Below are 16,578 nucleotides of genomic sequence, written 5' to 3' on the forward strand. Positions count from 1 at the left end.
TGAGAGAAGAAGAGAAAGAAACTGTTAAGCAAATCTGGTAAATTGTGTACGTTTAGGAGGCCAAAAAACAAGTATATACTATTAGAATAGTTATCTTTAATAGACACAACTCTTCTTATTAGACTCTTAAAATGTCATCTTTTAACTCAAAGTAATTTTTAAAATTGCCTTCACTTCTTTTCAATCTCTAATTACACTAACATACTATAGCATAATAAACTCCCATAATTAGTAATGCTAGTTAAATTACATTCATAAGTAAATAAAAATCCTTCTAACCATAATATATACAGGGTATATTTATGATGGAAGTCATTTAAAACAAATTATTTTTTTCGAAACGGTCTTAATTTGGCAAAGTGCTCAAGTCATAGTCAATTTAGATTAAACTTATATGCGCCAAAGCTTCATAATTAGAAAGTGCCAATAAGTGAACCCTCTCGCACCGTAAAGTCTGTTTCCAACTTTAATTTTAATCAAATCAAATTGTTCTTGTCAAGGAGGTAACTGTTTAACCAAAAGGTATAACTTTCGGTTAAACCTTTATATTTATGTAATGTTGGGTTAAATCTAGTTAATAATAATATTTTTAAATGTGGATATTTAAAATACGGATAATGGGCGGTTGATCCAGTGGGGGTTTAATAATATTGTGCATTAAATATTCCAAAAGTATGAGCAACAATGGAGGAGTAACTAGCAATAAATAACAATAAATGATATTTAAATAAATAGAAGGAATAATTCACCCAATAATGAATGAGTTAGATGATTGTTCCTCCTGACAAGGATGCGTGACAGATAAATCCTAGAATGTTCGAACTATCCTCGGATCAGATGAAAAAATATGGAATAATATGAGCAAGAATCTTGATGAAAAGGTAATGTTTGTATCTTTGCTAGAGAGTGATTCTTCTTCTGAAGAGTGTTCTTATCCAATGCATATCACATAGGGCTGCTTATCGGGCAGATCGAGCGGTTATTTACTCTTAACGGTTCGCCTTATCGGTTATCGGCTTTTAAATGTATTAATCTGCTAGCCACCCGATAAGATATCGAGCGGGTTGATATCGGTTTAGCTATTATCGAGCGGTTATCGGTTTAGATTGTGCTTTTTTAATTAGTAAATCGTGTAATACCGAAGTAAAACTATAAGGCACGGAAAGATAATATTTCATATCTGCACGAGTTCCGGCAGCAGCAACACATTTGAGACCTTTCTTCAATATATGAAACTCGTTCCAGTGATCAAACTTGTTGGGTCAAAGTTAAAAGTGTCATACATACAAGTTGGGAGTAATAATTATAAACCCGTTTGGATAACACCTCTACCCAGATAACTAATTAACCCACTACTTAGAAGAAAATATCCAAGAATATCAATTCATATTTATGGATAAAAATAAATCAGTACAATTCACTTTGCACTTCGTACAATTATCCAGAGCAGTAATATGGATAAAAATAAATTATATATATATATGTAAAACGGATTATCTATTCTTAACGGGTTAACGGATTATTCGTTAAGAAAATTGAATAATTTGCCCCCAAACCGATAAGCCATTAATAGAAAATTTTCAATCTGTTCCCCGTCTGTTAAACGGTTAAGCCGATGCCAATAAGCCATTAAGCTTCGGTTTCGATTTCAGTTCGGTTTTCGGTTTCGGTTCGGTTTTGAACACCCCTAATCACATGCCTCTATTCCTTATCGTTATTTCCTATTTATTTGGGACATACTCCCAATAAACTCTAATATTATAACTACCAAGAATATCCAACGGAATATTCTCTTCAATAACCTGCCCTAACAAATAAACTAGCCGTTACAGCTCTTTCTGCAATGCACAATATTGGCCATCTGTTGCTTCTCGCCCACGGGCTTTGCCATCTCCTGGTCGACCTCGGCTGACTCTTTCCTTAATGTTGTATTACCCTAAATGTTCTAGGGCAGATTTTGATCTATACAGTTAGTCTCTCCGCTTATTGACGCGGGCTCGATGAGTGGATATTGTGTAACGTGGCCGAAGTATTTGGTCGACCTGAACGAGTCGTGATGATTGGGGCGAGTTGGAAGCGTGTCCCTTTGTGAACCGTAACTTCTGGAGTTATATGTCCCACGAATCAGGATGACGTCATGGCGACAGACGTCATTATGACGCGATTTCCCGATACGTTGTGCGTCTTCTGATTGAATCTGCCACTTCGGTTACAGTGCCAGGTAATGATGGATTAATTCCTTGGTTTCGACGCTTGAATTTTTATAAATAGGGGTGTGTGGGTAACGTTTCAATCTTTACGAAACCCTTGCATCAAAAAACTCAGTATCTTCTTCTTTTTCCCCCTTGTTGTGTCTCTTCTTATCAAAATCATTTGCCTCCTTCTTCTTCCTCTATTGTCGCGGATCTTTTTACTGGTTTTAGTGATTCTCGCCGCTTCTAACACTTCCTTACTTGAATATCCTTCCTTAATCAACATGGCTAATGTACCTTCTATTTTCGAAATGGCAACTGACCCTGCCCCTTTGGCGGTGCTTATACTCCCCCCACGCTGATAGGGTCTCCGTCGCCATTAAGGAAGAGAATTTTCCTACGGTGAAGGAAATAATCCCTCGTAGTGAGAAAATTAGGTCCAATTTTTCGAAGGCGCCTAAAGGTGAGCTCGAAGTCTCGGAGTCAGTGATGAAAGAGGTCGGTGTATTTGAACTTAGGGCCAAATTCAACATCCCTACCCACATCGATCTGGTCCCGGCAGGGCACAACATGGTACAAATCCATTGCCCCAAGTATTGCGCGGTCTATGCATGCCCTTTCCAAGTTGGATATACTCTTCCCCTTCTCCCGTTGGAGGAGAAAATTTGCCGCTACTATGGCGTTTGCCCGGCCCAACTCTCTCCATACATCTATAAGCTTATTAGGATGCTCACAAAGTTTGCGTAATTGACCGAGGTCGAGGTCACACTCCACCATTTGATGCACCTCTTCGCCCCTAGCTTCTACAAGGGGACGATGTTGCACCTTCGTCATCGAGGAAGTAAATGCCTGGTGGTGAAGATGGACGACAAGGCAAATCGTTAGTTCTAGCTCAACTACTGTTTTGTCAGAACTGAAGACGTGGCGACCAATGCGAACGGCTTCCCTAAGACTTGGAATTACACTCGTAAGTATCTATATATATATTTCTTTCTTTTCTTTTGCTAAAGCACTTGATTTATTTTGGTCGTCGATTCTAATATTTTTTTTCCTTTCTCTGTACAGCCAAGACTACGCCGCCTCCTTTGGTTGGGGATATTTCGAACTGGGTTGGCCGGGTTCAACCTCACATTATGAGGATTCGTGAATGGCCGAGCTTTCTCAAGAAGTTAGGTCCTGCTTCTTCCCTGGCCGGTGAGTTCATCTGTACAAATTTTTGCTATCTTCACCTCATGGTCGCTTACTTGTTGCAGTTTATTCTTGGTAGTGATAACCTTTATTCTTTTTCAGTTCAAAGATCTTCGAGGAGGTTGAGGGCTCCTCCTCCTGCGTTTCATAAGAGAAGGACTGAATCTTCTTCGAAGTCTATTCCCATCGCGACTGCGGCTAGGCTGCCCGGTCATCTACTTCTGTTCCGTCTTCTACTGCGGCCAGGTCTGCTCGGTCATTGATGGTAGACTATAATCTTGTGTTTTGGTCACTTATTATACTCTAATTCACTGCACTTTACTTGTGTTGATCTTTAGTTGGTAGTGTTTTTGCACTTATTGTGTGTTTTATGCCTTGTAGGAGTGATTCCGAGTTATGTAGATGTTGTGGAGCTAATTCGAGCTATTTGGAGCTTTGAAGTCTGAGTAGAAGCCCAAGATATTAATCCGGGATCATGTTCGGGGGTCAAAAACTAAGTCTGGATGTCAAAATTTTGAAAAACTCATTTCTGGCCACAATTTACACTATCGCCCCGCGAGGCACGGGGCGAAGGGCGCTAGTGCAAAAAGTGGCCAGAAATCACATTTTGGCAAGTTCTGGAATTTCCTACATGCACGCAGCATGGGTCGGCGCGGTAGCCCAAAAATGTTAGAGTGACTTCCCAATTCCGCTAAAAAGGGTAATTTCGTCCGGGGATTATTGGGGGATGGCTTAAATACACGAGAAAATACTATTTTCAGGACCTTTGACAGATTTTCTACCGAAGGAGGCTAAGGAGGAGTTGGAAGAACACAAGCACAATGATTTCATCATTCCTTACTCACTCAAGATCTGGGTTTGGATTGAATTTATATTTTCCTATACTTTAGTTACATTTGTGAAGAACTTCTCCATGTCTATGTAGTAGATTGTTTTGCTTTTTGATGGAGACTGTGAAGAACTTCCCCATGAACTAATAATAGAGTGAATTCGAGAGACTCACTTGAACATTGGAAGTGAATTATCTAGAGTTAGATTCCGAACAATTATCTTGCACTTATTCCGTCAAAACCCTATCCTCTCCCACTGATAACCTTAGTTGCTTACTCCTTGTTTCGATAGTCACTAGTCAATAGCTATAGATTTTAGATTCTTAGTTAAATTTTATTATTAATCATATAAATCTCAACTGTTGATCCTCCTGGATAGCAATCAAGTTAGAAACTACGAGAATACTATTTAAATCTAATCCCTGTGGACACGATATTATACTATACTATCTTTGACTAGCAAGCACAATTTAAGTGTGTGTTTTGCGCTCATCAAATTTTGGCATCGTTGCCGGGGATTGGCAATCAATAGTGTTTGAAATAGTTTGTAGTGCTAATTCAGGAATTAGCTTTTTATTTTTTTATTTTTAGTTTTGTTATGTTAACTTCTCTTCAAGATTTCTTTTGTTGAAGAAATCTAGAAGAGCATATTCTTGTTATTGAACTCTAAATGATGTGAAGATGGAGTACAACCAGCCTAAGAAAATGGTTGAAGAGTTAGCAACTGAATATTATTAGCGGTGTGCTGCGTGTTTTAAATGTGATGGAAATTATCTATGGGTTGATTGTCAAGCAGGTAGGTATTCTTCCTATGGTTCATCTTTTGAACACTCTCACTTTGTCTCTTATCCGTACAGGTATGAGGATTCATATAGGTACAATTCTGACTCTGGTTGGGATGAATACCCTTATTTTGACTAGAATGAAAGTGAAGTGAGACAACTACCTCAAGAGGAGAATGGTAGTTTAGAAGAGCTTATGTATAAGTTCATAAATAAAGTGAAAGAGAAATTTATACAAGATGATGAAGTCACTAACAACCTAACAATGCAAGTGAATCAATTAGTAAGTAGACTTAGCTCGTTGCATTGTGATGGTGAATATATAGAAGAGATGTCGTGTGAAAATAAGGCTACCCGAGATTATGAACATCTACAGAGAGAGTTTTTTACTATACAAGAGGACTCTGTTTCAACTGAAATGATTGAAAAAGAGGCTTTTGTTGATTATGAAGTAATACAAGAAGAGTTCAAACCCCCATCCACCTATCCATAATTACAAATTTTAGTAGAAGACAATGAGGAACAAATGGTCTTGGACTTACCAGAGGAGTACTCACATGACCTTTGTTCTTCACATGACCTTTGTTCTTCATTTTCTTATTTTAACCTTAATCATGTGAATTTTATTTTTGGGGATTTACAGGAATATGCAGGGATTGATCTTGTGAATAAATGCAGAAACAAGTTAAGTATGATCCTACAAGAACAATCCACCACTCAAAATGAGGCCAAGAAAGAAAGAAAAGAGCGGGTCTTGCAAATATCCTTAAAGAACTTTGGCCTGATGAGCTCCATAAAGAATCCCGAGGAGCGAAAGCGAAAAATGCATTCAGAATTAGGGGTGGAGTTCACACGTTCTCGAAAACGGAAAAAGTTCAGGGAAGTTTTCTTTACCTTTTGCTTTTTATTTATGTGTCACGGGGACATGCCACAATTTAAAGTGGGGGTGGGGCGATGTAAATAAGTAAAAAACTGTTTGTTTTCGTTACTTGCGTGTGGTTTTGTTTCTTTTGATTGAATTTTTTAAAGTCGAAAAAAAAATATTTTCTTAAGGTAGTATAATAATTCTCCCTTGGTTTTTCTTTGTGCCGCGGTTCTTTTCCAAGGGTTTTGTTTGAACCGGGTGTAGTTAGTTTTTATATTATTTTTAAGAGTAGGAAATTATGTGCTGTGATTTGAAATGAAAGCAATATATCTTGACTGTATTATTCCTTGAGAATAGTAAGTGCCTTAGTTGTGACGCTTAGGCTCAATATTTTTTATTCTTGTATAAGCACCTTAAATGGTACGATCTTAACTTTGCTTAACTGCTTTGACTAGAGTGTCTCGATGAGTCCGATTCTGAGTGAGTTATGTGACATGTGTGTGTGAAGATTTGTGTATTCTGTGCATTGAATTTGATGTCTAGAACTTGCCCCGCATGTTTGCAAAGCGAAATAGTAGTTTTATTCAGTTTTGGAAGTGATATATGCTTTTCGTTGTTGAGCCAGTTATATACTGTACTCACCTAATTATTATGTATCTTAGTTGACCCATTTGAGCCTGTAATCCTGTTTCTTTGGCAACCACATTACAAGCCTTACCCAATTATTTGAATTGACCATCTATTTGAACCTTCTTACCTCTCACGAGCACTTGAAATTGTAATGAACTTTGTAAAAGTTAAAGTGTGGGGTGTTGGTTTGGCTTTTGAGTGGAGCTATTGAATTAAGTATAAATGTACATTGTTTTGAAAAAGTAAGAGTTACTCGAAATTTTATGGTAATTCTTAATGTATTTGTGCTTAAAGAAGTTTGAAGTTGACATATATTGATGTAAGGGTGGAGTTATGGTTTGACAAAGGTGTGGGATTTTGAATGGTCAATTGTATGTATTAAAGTGCTTAGGGAGGTGTAGTCAATATATCCAAATGTATCCTACCCGTCTCGCAGCCTACATTACAACCAAATAAAGTCTTACTTGATCCTTGACTGAATGAACAGAATTAGTAGAGTAATACATTACGGTCAAGCTTATGGTACGTCTTTTGTAGCACATGAGTATTACTTCTGAGAGTGAGTGAATTCTTTCTATCTTGAGTTCCTAATTCTTCTTAAACCGTATTATTTTTGGAACTATTCACAATTGTTGTGTGAGGGCACTTGATTCACGAAGGAAAGGTAATGTCGTTGATCTCTATGTTAGAGTATATGAGCAGGTTGTGAAAAATGCGTGGTGCTTTTGAGTCAAATCTTAGGGCAAGGATGTTACGGTATTGTGCTTAATCTGTTTCGATTATTCTTGCTGTGATGAGTTAGGAGAGTTTCTTAAAAAGGTCGTCCCGTGTTTTAGTCGCTTATAACACTCTAATTCATTATACTTTACTTGTGTTGAGCTTTACTTGGTAGTGTTTTTGCACTTATTGTGTGTTTTATGTCTTGTAGGAGTAATTCCGAGTTATGTAGATGTTGTAGGGCTAATTCGAGCTATTTGGATCTTTGAAGTCTTAGTAGAAGCCCAAGCAATTAAGCTGGGATCACGTTTGGGGTTCGAAAACCAAGTCTGGATGTCAAAACTTTGAAAAATTCATTTCTGGCCACAATTTGCACTACCGCCCCGCGGCATGCCCTGCGGTGCGCTAGTGCAAAAAGTGGCCAGAAATCATATTTTGGCACGTTCTGGAATTTCCTACATGCGCGCCGCATGGAGCGGCGCGGCATGTGGCGCGGTAGCCCAAAAATGTTAGATTGACTTTCCAATTCCGCTAAAAAGGGTAATTTCGTCCGGGGATTATTGGGGGATGGCTTAAATACACGAGAAAACACTATTTTCGGGACCTTTGATAGATTTTCGACCGAAGGAGGCTAAGGAGGAGTTGGAAGAACACAAGCACAATGATTTCATCATTCCTTCCTCACTCAAGATCTGGGTTTAGATTGAATTTATGTTTTCCTATACTTTAGTTACATTTGTGAAGAACTTCTCCATGTCTATGGAGTAGATCCTTTTGGTTTTTGATGGATTTGGTGTATTGATGATTGTTTGTGGATTATAACTCTATTTTATATATTTGAATCATTTCTGGAAGATTTAATTGTTGCATCTATATTCACTAGTTCTTGTAATCGAAAGAGGCATAACTTGTGATATCTTTGCATTATATTATTGGTTGAGTTCATAGATTCTTCTAAGTAATTGAAAGAGGCTAGTTGAATCATTTATTAAATCTAGTTAGGAGAATAATCGGAAGAGGTTTTCCTAAAGACCGACCCACTACGCATTCTTGCATATCTTCATAATGCTTAAATTGGTTTATCTCGTTAGGTTAAGACTTAATCGAGAGAGGAGTTTTTGCCGAACATTTGAACTAATAATAGAGTGAATTCGAGAGACTCACTTGAACATTGGAAGTGAATTATCTAGAGTTAGATTCCGAACAATTATCTTGCACTTATTCCATCAAAACCCTATCCTCTCCCACTGATAACCTTAGTTGCTTACTCCTTGTTTCGATAGTCACTAGTCAATAGCTATAGATTTTAGATTCTTAGTTAAATTTTATTATTAATCATATAAATCTCACCTGTTGATCCTCCTGGATAGCAATCAAGTTAGAAACTACGAGAATACTATTTAAATCCAATCCCTGTGGACACGATATTATACTATACTATCTTTGACTAGCAAGCACAATTTAAGTGTGTGTTTTGCGCTCGTCAGTCGTCGGCCCCACCTGCTGTTGCCTCAGCACCAGTTTCTTATCTGCCTCCAGACATATTAGCAGCAAAGCTTTCGGCTTCCCCCTTGTATCGCTTAGTGGATGAGGAAGATTCGTCGTCGAGCGGTGGGACTTTAGTTCCCCATAAGAGAAGATCGGTGGACGTCGGTGATGGGGTCGCCCGGACTGTGGATTCAGTAAGGGGTGATTTCATTATCGGTGAGACGATGACAATAATGCTCAAAGATGACATTGAGTCGCCGCTTGAGATTCCTCCATCGGTTGAGGCTGCAGAGGGCGTATCCCTTCTTGATGTCACGACGGAAGCTGAATGGCCGTCTGCGAGAGTCTCTGATATTTCACGGCAAGATGAGCTATCAACCTCGCGACCAGTTGACGGTCCTTCTTCGCTGGTCTACAGAAAAGGAAAAAATGTTGCCGAGGATGGCTATGAGAAGGGCTCTGATATTGATGTCGATGAGGTGAGGATGATGGGGGAGGATTTTACCCGACTTGAAGTAAGACTGTAGGGGTCCACGTAGATAATTGTGATCCCCATGGATCGAGATTTGTTAGTAAACACGGAGAACGTGGTTCCTTCCCTTGGTCCCTTCTGTTCTGACGTGGAGGGTAAACCCTTGAAAAGCTAGATAACGCTACCTTATCAAAGAGCATAGCCAACCTCGCTCTCAGGGTAAGCTTCTCGACTTCTTCCATTTTTTGTTTGTCAAGTTCAACGTTTAGGCTTCGTCCTTACTCTCCCTTTCCTTTGTCTTTCTCTTTCAGACCGAGCGAAAATACTACGAGTACCATGGCAAGCATCGCGAGATTTGTAGGTGGTTTGGTGAGAGCAGCAATTTCCAGGCTCTCCGAGACGAACTGAATGAAAATGATGGCGAGATGGTGAGGGTCATCGAAAAATATAGCATTCTTGAGGAGGCGCTAAGAAATAAATAAAAGGAGCTTGAGGTTAGTAGGGGTCGAAGCCTAGTGCAGCAATCTTCAAGCCCAGGTGGTCTTGTTATGCACCGAGCTCAAGGAGTGTGAATTCAGAGCGGACGCTTTAAGTGGCGAGGTCGCCGAGAAGGTAGCGGATCTCGAGAATACAGAGTTAGCTCGGTCGGGGGCTGTGAGGAAGGCGGAGTCCTTGGAGATCATAATCCGTGCTCTTCGTTCCGAGCGAGAGAGTGCCTTGGAGACGACCAAGCTCAAAGAAGAGTGGCTTGATGAACAGATTGGAGAATTAGAGAAAGAGGCTTCTGGCCTTTGTGATCGAGTCACCGCTCTCGAGGCCGAGAAGGCACAATTACTGGCTCGACCTTCTTCTTCCCGCATTTCTAGTTTCCCTGATGTTCCTCGAGATTTGTACGAGGAGTGGATTCACGTCGAGGCCCAGCTGGATATATTTAGAGACCTGATGAGGGCGGGAACCATTTTAGAATCCGTCTTCGAGGATGCTCGTGTTAAGGCGCGTGGAGCTCGGGTCGCTTGCGACTGTGATCCTGCTATACCGGAGGCCGGTGATGACGAGGAGTATGCATGCGTCGATCGATTGAAGAGGACGCCTGGTATGAGGACGAGTATCCTGATGGCACTGGTGATGGTGAAGGGGCAGATGGGGGTGGTCTAGGCGATCAGGCCGATTAGTAGCTTTTCTTTTCCTTCTTTTTATTTTTCCACAGACTTCTGCATTTTTATGGGCATCTTTTCGAGCCTTTGTAAAAAGTATTCTAAGTATGAAATACCAGTTTCGTTATTTGTACATGATTCGTTTTTCTTCTGTTCGAGTTTGTATGATTTTTTATTTTGTTGCTTGGTTGCCTTGGTTTCCTTAGTCGTAATAACTTAGCTCGAGTAGGGTCGAACGAGGTCGGAACAAAACCTAAGTTTTATCATGGCCGAGGGCTAGTAGATGTTAGTTCGAACGAGGTCAAACATATCGTATGTTTATTTATGATCGAGGGTCGATTAGGTGTTGATTCGAATGAGGTCGAATATAACCTGTACTTAGTTATGTCCAAGGGTCGATAAGGTGTTAGTTCGAACAAGGTCGAATATAACATATGCTTGATTATGGCTGAGGGCCGATTAGGTGTTGACTCGTACGAGGTCGAATATCACCTATGCTTGATTATGGCCGAGGGCCGGTTAGGTGTTGATTCAAATGAGGTCGAATATCACATATTCTTGATTATGTCCGAGGGTCGATTAGATGTTGATTCGAACGAGGTCGAATATCACCTATGCTTGATTATGGTCGAGGGCCGGTTGGTGTTGCGTTTGTCGGTGGTATGATTTTAAGGCAACCTTGCTTTGGTTGTACATTTGGAGAAAATAGAAATAAACTTCATGTATTTGTGCTTTGTTCATACACTTGGAGAAATTTACATATTTTTTCGGGCGTTGGCTGGCATTTCAGTTCCAGTCCTAGTCTACCTAGTCCCTTCATTAGTCGAGCTGGAGAAGTATTGAGAGGTCGAGCAATGAACTAGACGTCTTGTACGCACTTCAATTTTGAAGTGTCCCCTTCATCGCCTTGTTAAAAACCTCCTCGAGAAAACCTAATTGGCACGAAACTCAAGTGAGGGAAAAAAGAGTACGACTTTGGGGACGCTTCGCCTTTTAGAAGTTGAAGTACTTGAAGTGTGTAATATTTCAGTTGCTTGGTAGTCGCTTGTTACACCCTGTGCGTCCTAAGGTGACGTAATAAATATGAGACTTGTTAATCATTATTTAAATTATTTTAAAGTCATAATATGTCTATATATGATGTTTGGATAGAAAATATGAAGTTTGGGAAAAATCAGATTAAAGTTGCGAAAAAACCGCCTAGGGATTTGCCCAGTAACAGAGCTTTTTGAGAAATACATTTTGTATGCTATATGAGGTCTTTTTGGGACATATTATATACAAAATTGAAGGTCTTGGAATGTAGTTTCCAACGCACTTAACTGTTTGTTCATACGACATCCTGATAAAAAAGATATAAGCATCGGAAGATGGGCGAATGAGAGGGTACCAAGCTAGCACCTTTTGATTTTTCAAACGTTGATAAATATGTCTTTAACTCATCTCTCTCATCCTTTTCACATAGAACCCGGCCATAGAACACCATAGAACCTGTCTTTGAGCTCTCTAATAGTGTTTCAAAGAATATTATCATCCCGGGCACGGAATCAAGAAGCGATAACATTAAAATGATCCCTACGATGTAAGTATCGCTATATCGCCTCTCTTTTTCTTTGTAGTTTGAGTTTTGGAATGTATTTAATAGTTAATAAAATTCCTAATTTCTGTATTTAAGTGTTTAACTATCAAGGAATTTTGATAATTTCGTTTCCTAATAGTTAGAACTCACGGGACGGTGATCGGAAGCCGTGAGTTCGAGTTATTTGACTTGTAGTGGACTGTTTTATGGACTGTTTTGTGGGTTGTTTCGTGTTGCCTTTGAGCTGTATATTTTTCTACTGTTTAATGGAGTTTTGGAGGAAAAATTGTGTGGACAAACACCACATAATGACGGAATGGTGGGCTGGTCGTTTGTCGTTACATTTTTTAGGTTGTTTGACACTACTTTGGTTGTCGTTTTATGTATGAAGTGATTAGGGTGTGTGAGCTGTTTTGTGGTATATTGTGATGGAGATAAGGTTGGAAAATGATGATTACAGGTTGTTATTGTTGTGTTCTTGTTATTGTTGGTATATGGTATTGGAGGAGGGCCTAGTTACAGGGGAGATGCTACCCAAATTTACATAAACGAGCTACTAGTTTAAGTTGCGGACTTAGCCTTTACTCAACACTGATTTTGAATCTCCTTATGCTATGGTAGATTGAGTTGAGTTGTTTGAAGAATTGCTTGGAAGGTATTAAGGACTCAATGGAGTTAAGGTATGTTAAGGCTATCCCTTCTTTCTTTTTGGCATGATCCAAATGATACAAACGAAACGAGCAAAATACGCAACTTTCATAAATGACTCTATTCATAGAAATACTAGGGGTGTCTATATTCTTAGATTCTTCATGTGAATTATTATTATATCCTCTATTCATGGGTCTCAGAAAAATACGTATTTGATAAAGTATGTCCGAAAGGCATATTGATTTTATGATATTCGAGAAATCTTATTAACGTATTTTTTATGCATTTCATGCATTTATACATGTACATTGACCTATGACCAGAAGGCGTTATATACACATATATTATATGTATATGGGATATGGGAAAAGGTTACGGCGTTATATACGCACCACCACCTGATCAGCTGGTATACGTTGATGATTTTGCCCACAGTGGCTGAGATGATATGATGGGATACCCTCAGAGGCTTGATGATGTTATGTACGCATATACTTATGCATGGTATGGCATTTATATGCACATGCATGACATTATAAATTTTCATGATTCACAGAGCTATTCAGAATTACAGTTTAAGTTCTTTACTCCATGTTTCTTTCATGTCTTTTATATACAACTGTCATACCTTACATACTCGGTACTTTATTTGTACTGACGTCCCTTTTGCCTGGGGACGCTACGTTTCATGCCTGCGGGTCCCAATAGATAGGTTGAGATTTCTCCTAGTAGGCTATCAGCTCAGCAAAAGGTGTTTGTGCACTCCACTTGCTCCGGAGTTGCCTATTTGGTCAGTATGATTTGAATATGTATTGTTTGGTATGATGGGGCTATGTCCCGACCTTTATGATATCTATGTACTCTTAGAGGCTTGTAGACAGATGTCATATATACGGATACTGGCATGGCCTTATAGGCGAGTACGCCATTTGTATAAGTCGGTATATCAAGTTGGATCACCTTATATTGAGTATTTTCTCATGTTTTATTCTACTCATCTCACGACAGCCTCTCCTGCTCAATTACCTATGATAGTATGATACGAAATATACGTTACGTTGGTACTTGGTTGAGTAAGGCACCGGGTGCCCGTCGTGGCCCATCGGTTTGGGTCGTGACATCGCTTTCCTTCCATTATTTCTAGTTGGAATGACCCTTTGTTCGCCGTTGTCGTGATATTGTATGGGTCGTCCTAATTTATTCCTAGTTTGCCTTCCCGTAGGTCTTTGCTTGCTTGTGTTTTAGCTTTAAGCATGTAGTCCCTGAATTTGAGTGGCCTGATTTTTGCCTTTTTGTTATAATAGCGTTCTGCTTGTTGCTTTTGGGTGACCATTCTTACGTAGGCCATATCTCTTCGTTCCTCGACTTTGTCGAGCTCCTGACTTCTGTTGTCATCATTCCGTGGTCCGCATTCGTGGGAGTATCTTAGGCTAGGCTCCCCGACCTCGATCGATATTACTGCATCAGTCCGTTAGACTAGTGAGTATGGTGTCTCTCCTATGCTCGTCTTTGGCGTGGTTCGGTAAGCCCAGAGTACTTCCAGTATTATTTTCGGCCACAATCCTTTGGCGTATTTGAACTTCTTCTTCATGATGTTCAGTATCAACTTATTGGAGGATTTTGCTTGCCCGTTTCACGCGGGGTGGTATGGCGTTCAGAGTATTCTTTTGATGTGCCATTTCTCAAAATATTCAGTGACCTTTTTTCCCATAAACTGGGGCCCATTGTCGCAGCTGATCTCTTTGGGGAGACCGAAACGTCATATAATGTTTTTCCATATGAAGGCGAACATTTTTTGTTCGCGTATTTGGGCGAAAGCTCCTACCTCTACCCATTTAGAGAAATGTTCAGTTAAAATCAAAAGAAATCGTATGTCATCTCATCCTGCAGGGACGGAGCCCACGATGTCCATTCCCCATTTGATGAACGGCCAAGGGGAAGTCACTGGGTGTAGGTATTCCCCTGCTTGGTGAATCATTGGGGCATACTTCTGGCATTGCTCATATTTTTTCACGAAATCCGCGGCCTCCTTTTTCATAGTGGGCTAGTAATACCCTGCCCGTATGAGTAGGGTTGTGCATTTGGACCGGATATCCGAAATCCGAACCGATCCACTCTATTTCGTACTTTCAGATTTTGGATATTCGGATTGGATACGGATTATGTTTTATAAAATTTTGGATATTCGGATTGGATTCGGATTGTTATGATTTTAATTCAATCCGATCCGAAATCCGAAATTATATGGACCTATATAAATACTATACTAAAATTTTAGGGTTAGGCAGTTAGGCTTATTCATTTTTCAGACAACCCCTCACTTCTCTCACATATTTCTCTGTCCAACTTCCGCCTCTCTTCACTCTTCAGTATTCACTCTTCAGTGAAGAGTCTAAACCGGAACTCCAATTCTCCATCTCTCAAGTCTCAACCAGAAGAGTCTTCACACTCTACTCTAAGAGTCCAAAACTCCAAATCCTTATTCGATTTCCAATCTGAGTCAAGAGCAAATGACGCAAAACCCTAATCGACGGTAAGACTGGCATCTCTCTCTAACTATTAGTTATTATTGGTTTTATAGTTGCTTTTCCCTCTTTCTTAGAGCTCAAAGGTGGTGTTTTTCACCTTTTATTTCACGATAGAAATCAAATAGAGGTATTTTTTGTGTGAAATACAGGTACACCAAGAAATAGAAGAGAAATTGCATATTTGACGTTCTGATTGTTCCACTTATTTTTGCATGAAACTAAGAAAAAAATTCTTATCAGCGATTTCATAAAAAAAACTGCCTATTTCAGAAAATCTCAGAGCTCCTCATTTGCTTGATACGAAGAGTTGTCATTTCTAAATAGGTGAATGGGTATTTAGGGATAAAGATGAAGCCCTTTGTGACTTTGAAAGTAAAGAGAGTTTTTCATTTTTGTCTGTTTCACAAAAGGGACTCATTGGAAAAGCTGTAAAGATCCCATTCCACTGTCTTATATGACCAGATGTTGTTATCTCATGAAATCACGTGTATGATTTTACCTTTTTCTTTATTTTCTGTTTTTATGTTTCTATTGTTTTGTTTTTTTAATTTCTTAATTGGTTTTATCTTTCTATTTTATTTTTCAAAGTAAGTCTTTTATTTTCGTTTTAGAATTTATTGGCTGATTAATGATAATCCTTCACTAACTTTTTTGTTTATTGAAATTTATATAATCTTAATGAAGTTTTCATACTTTATTATTAAAAAAAATTAAAAAATTAAAAAAATAAAGATCTGTGGGGCTTACGCCCCATGTCTCGAGGCTTAAGCCTTGCCTTGCACCTCGCCTTTTAAAACACTGCTTCTGATTTTACTTTGATTTTTTTTATTTTGGTAGATGGAAAATGAGGCAGAGACACCGAATGAACTTCAAATTGTAGAAAAATTTGGTGAAAGTGATGCTTCAAATGATTCTACAACCAAAAACAGCGAATCTCAATCTGGTTCGAAGAAAAGAAAAATAGTTAAAGAAAGATCAGTTGCTTGGCACCACTTCACCAAGTTCATTGATGCCGAGGGTGTGAAAAAAGCGAAATGCAAGTATTGTTCAGAAGAATATGTAGCTGATACCAAGAATAGTGGCACAAGCAATTTGCTATTGCATATTCCCAAATATCCAAGCAATCCCAACAAGGCGAAAACAAGCCAGACAACATTAGTTTTTCAGCATAAAGGTCAAACAGGTGATGTTTCACTTATCCCTTAGAAATTTGATCAAGAGGCATGTAGGAGGGCTTTAACTCGTATGATTATTAAAGATGAACTTCCCTTTATTTATGTTGAAAAAGATGAATTTAGAGACTTTGTGAGAACTCTTCAATCTTTATTTCATATTCCATCTCGTACTACTATGACTAGGGATTGACATGAGATGTACCATGAACAGAGACTTGATTTGAAGTCAATTCTTAAAGAATCAAAACAGAGAATATGTATTACGACTGATACATGGACTTCAATTCAAAGAATTAATTATATGTGTGTTACGGCCCATTACATTGA

The sequence above is a fragment of the Nicotiana tabacum genome, chromosome 12 (genome assembly GCF_000715075.1).
Source record: "Nicotiana tabacum cultivar K326 chromosome 12, ASM71507v2, whole genome shotgun sequence".
NCBI classification, from domain to species: domain Eukaryota; kingdom Viridiplantae; phylum Streptophyta; class Magnoliopsida; order Solanales; family Solanaceae; genus Nicotiana; species Nicotiana tabacum.